A 5,131-nucleotide genomic window follows, 5' to 3' on the forward strand; every position below is an offset into this window, starting at 1 on the left:
AAAATAAATGACATTTTAGTGTGACAGGTGCTTTGATGGGGATAAATTCCAATAAGTGCAAGAGTACAAGAGATGGGGGCCCAACCCAGGTTGGAGTATGGTTGGAGTACATCCAGGTAATCTTCCTGGAGGGATGGAGGACAGGTAAGGGGGGGAAGAGAGGAACAGAGTCCAGAGCATGGGTCTCAGGGCTTCTCACAAACAGGGGAGGGTGGGGTAATCATGTCTATCCTCTAGTTCCATGAAAGCGGACCTTACCCAGAGTTTCCACTGCTGGATCTTACTGAGGACAGAGTGTGGTACACCCTGGATAGCAATATTTCTGCATATAGGTGATAAGTATTCATAGATCACCTGTTATGTGCTAGGGATACTGCAGTGAACATGACACGCCCTGATTCCTCCCCTCATGGAGCTGATGCCATTTTTTTTTTTTTTTTTTTTGAGACAGGGTCTTGATCTATTGTTTAGGCTGGAGTGCAATGGCATGGTCATGGCTTACTGCAGCCTCCACCTCCCAGGCTCAAATGATCCTCCCACCTCAGCCTCCTGAGCAGATGGGACTACAGGCATGTGTCACCATGCCCAACTATTTAAAAATTTTTTTATTTTTTGTAGAGATGTGGTCTCCCTATGTTGCCCTTGCTGATCTTGAACTGCTGGGCTCAGGCAGTACTCCCACCTTGGCCTCCCAAAGTGTTGGGATTACAGGCGTGAGCCATCACAACTGGCCGAGCTAACACTCTTGTTTAAAGAATGAATGGGTACCTATGAGGTACAATTAATTCAGGTAATGGTTACCCCAAACGCCCAGACTTCAACTACACCATACATCCAGGTAACAAAAATGCACTTATACCCCCTAAACATATAACAAAATATTTAAAAGGAATGGATGGGGCACAGCATGGTGAATACAGTTAATAATAGAGTATTGCACATTTCAAAATTGCTAAAAGATTACATTTCGAATGTTCTCACCAAAAAATGTCTTAAGTATTTGAAGTGATGAATATGTTAACTAGCTTGATTTAGTTGTATTCATAAATCATAACATCACCTTGTACCCCATAAATATATACAATTATAGATGGTCAATATTCAATCAGAAAATAAAATTTAAACAAGTGAATGGACATGGACATCCAGAAAGAGTTCAATTTCTTTTAGAGCTCCCTTACTAAAACTGCATAGGAAATATGAATTGGACATATAGTAATTAAAAGATAACCATGGTTACTTCTGGATACCTGGAGATGTTTATATTTTAATAATCTATTTCTGTATGCTTTAATTTTGCACACTTTGTTGCCTTAATAATTATAAAAAGAATAAAGATGCAAAAAAAAGTGAGTATCTGCTTGTGTAATAAATGATACTGCATTGATTTTTATAAAGATATTACAGACAGTCCTGTTTCTGTTTCATGAGAAAATGTGAGTTTTTCATCTGCTCCCTGACTTTTCTAATTGTTGGGTCAGAATCCATTTCCCCTCAGTTTTAAGGCTGAGAACATTTTAGGGCTTTCCGCTCCTTTAACACTTTTCCATTCCTAGAATGATTGACAGACACTATTGCTGGGCTAACTGCATTCTTTTTTAAAACATTCCCCCATCAAACACAGGACATCTGTAGGTCTTAGGATAATATTAGACCCATAATGTTAGATACTATATTTTGCTAATATGATATCTTCAATGTGAGGTATGCATCTGTCCATCCATCCATCCACTCATTCATTTATATTATGTGCTTTATGGGGTCTAAATAGTTTAATAAGAGATACCAACAAGTAAGCAGACCAGAGTCACCAATGTTGTAGTGCTCTGGGAGCATACTATAATAGCTATTTGGCTAAGATGGAATTAATTCAAACTTAGCAGAATGGAGAAAATGAAAATTTAAAATATTTATCATACATAATGGTTATATTTTAAAATTTCTATTTAAAACTAAAATCATTTGAAGATTTTTGACAAGACAAGATAGCTGATGGCCTAAATTATTAAATAGCCCTGCTGCAGATCATGTTACCTACATGGACCTATGCTTTGAGGACGTGCTCCAGAATTGCACATTAGATAAGGCAAAATAGTACCCTAGGTGGTAGAAAACCAAGCAAAGAAACACAGTCTCTGAAATAGTTCCTTCTGATTTGGGTGAAACCGTTAGACTGGGGTGAAAAAAATCAGATGCTCAGCTTAAGACATAATTAGGGAGGGAAGAGGTGCATGGCAATGTCTGCTAATCACACTCACACAGTTACAAGGGCCTCCGCTGCGCCTCGTGGATGGTAGTTTTTCATTGTGTGCCAAAGCCCTTCCCCATGAGCCGGTTGCTATGAAAATCCCCCAGAGGGAGGAGCTTCTTGTTCAGCTGTGCCTCTACTACCCTTAAGGAAATGGAAGGGAGGCTGCATCCACTATTAATGACATCAATTGTTATTCCCATACTACCAATAGGCTTAGAAGAAAGAATATCAAGGTGACAGCAAAGTCATGATAAATGGTCCTTTGCTGGATGACTGGCTCCGAAACTTTCTTCTAGGTTAGCCCGGCATGGTGGTGTGCACCTGTATTCCCAGCTACTCAGGAGGCTGAGGTGGGAGGATCACTTGAGCCCAGGAAGTCAAGGCTGCAGTAAGCTGTGATTGAGCCACTGTACTCCAGCCTAGGCAACAGAGCAAGACCCTGTCACAAAAACAAAAACAAAAACTAAACAAAACCTAAAACTTTTTTATAGGGTTAATATGCCCTTCGGGCTGAGGCCACCTGCGTCTGTTGTTGCTCTCACATGGAATCTTCCTGGGATGTGGAGAAGGCTGAATGTGGTCAGCTGCAGAGGCCCGGGGCAGGATGCCCTTGGGAATCCCTGTACCATGGAGTCCATGTCTATAATTAACTCTTCACATTAGGAGCAGATGGGACTGGGCAGGGCTGATACTCATACACCCAGTAAACCTTCTCTGAGCAGAGGACCAGCCTTTAATTCCCTGAAGCCACATTGGCACATAGCATCTCTCTGAGGTTGTTCAAGTTTCTGGCTATTGAGGAGTTCCATTCCTTTTGTGGTTCCTGTTGTCTAATTAAGTAGATGTACTTGGAGGTGGGTGGTCTTGGTGGTGGGTTGGGCAGATACAGACTTGCAAGTAGGAATATTCAAGGTTATTCTCCACCTGGTGGTTATGATGAATGTCACACCCAACCAAGGCCAGGGAGGGGCATGATGGCTGAGACAGTGGCTGGGGAGGCCACTTAGTGTCCTGTTGTGAGCTTGACCCTGGCTCACCAGCTGTTCTGTTAACCACTGCTATGCTGCCATTCCAGGCCCCCTCTGGACTGCTCCAGCCAGAAGGGAGGTGAGGATGGGCGCATTTGCTGGAGATCCCTGACCCAGTCATCTCTTTCTTTGGGATGAATAATGGAGGACAGCACCTCTTGCCTCCAGAGGATTCTTGAGAACAAAACCCAGATTTCTTGTCTACACACTGTATCTCCTGCTGACTTCTCTGAGGTCCAACACACTGTATTCCCTGCTGATCCCTCTTCTCTTTGCTTAATTCATGCCAGCCCTGCTGGTCCCTGGGCTGATCCTAGAACACACAGGTGGAATCCTGCCTGTAGGCATTTGTGCCTGCTTTTCCCTCTGCCTGGGGTTGTTTTCATGCCTTGCCCATTCAAGGGCTTCTTGCAAGTATCTGCTCAACTGTTGCCTTATCAGAGACCACTCTATTTAAAATACTACCTTCCTGCCTCCCCTTCCTCCCCAGCTGAGTCTCTACCCCTTTCCTGGCTTTGTTTCTTTTCTTAGCACTTCCCACCAACTGACTTATGTTGTGTGTTTGATGTGACATGCTGAGTGTATGTCTCCCATCACCCAAATGCAAGCTCCTTGAGAGCACCGACGTGGTATTTCCAATGCCTGGAACAGTACGTGGCACCTGATGAGTACAGTCAAAGGTATTTCGGAATGTTTGCTGAGTGGGTAAGGGCAATTTTCCTAAAAAAGTCCTCTTCCTCTAACCTTCACTGTCTCTGCTTGTTTACCTTTTATTCATTTTGTAATTCATGGCAATGAAGCTTCACCCTTGGCAGGACCATGTCCTATTACACTCTTACAGCTCTTTTTAGTTCCTATTCGACTTCACCTTTCTGAAGCAATTTATGCTATGGAAACAGTATTGTGGGCTTTGGAGCCAGAAAGGTCTGGCCTTGAATTCTGTTTCACCCCTTAGTAGCTATGTGATTCTGGGCATGTTATTTCACCTTTCTTGGCTACCATTTCCATGTTAGTTACATCAGAATACTAATATCTCATTCATGAGATTTTCCCAGGAACATGAAGTGAGGGACATGTGTAAAACTCCGGGTACAAGACTGAGTACATAATCAGAGTTCAATAAATGTTAGCTCCGTTGCTTTCTTCCCTTTTCTATTCCACTTTATTGTGACTCCACTTTCTTCTCTATTGTTACCTCTCTCATCACTTCTTTGTGTCCCTTGCACACTTTTCTTTTTTCCTTCTCCCCACCTTCTGAACTATTATGTTTCCCCAAATCTGTCCTCAGCCTTGCTCTTTTTCTGCTAATGTGTGCTCCCTGGGTTAGCTCGTCCACACCTGTGGCTCCAATTAGCATCTATCAATGATTCCAAAGTCCGCAGGCCGATCCCAGGCCTCTCTCCTGGGCTTCCAGCTCATACTTCCTAGTGCTGACATCTCCATGCACATGTCCCATGGGCTTCTCCACTTCAGTGTGTCCCGACTCTACTCATTCACTTACCTCCAACCTCTCCTCTGTCCTAGAGCGTGGTCCCATCTTCCCAGTTGCTCATTGGAAATTTGAGTCAGTTTTTACTGTTCTCTCTCCTGTGTCTTATATCACAAAGCCCAATAATTTCTAATTGCAAAATATACTTTAAACATTTTCACCTTATTTGCTGCTTCCTTAATTCAATCTCTAATCTTTTCTCACCTATGTGACTGCTGTTGTTTTTAACTATTCTCCCCATTCAATGTGTTCTCTCTTAAATAACCTTCCAGAGTAAACTGGAAATATGATTATATCACTTCCACTTAAAAAAAAAGATAATTCAATGGTTGCCTGTTATCTTCGGGATTGAGTTAAAACTCT

Source organism: Pan troglodytes, chromosome 7 (assembly GCF_028858775.2).
Source record: "Pan troglodytes isolate AG18354 chromosome 7, NHGRI_mPanTro3-v2.0_pri, whole genome shotgun sequence".
Taxonomy (NCBI): Eukaryota; Metazoa; Chordata; class Mammalia; order Primates; family Hominidae; genus Pan; species Pan troglodytes.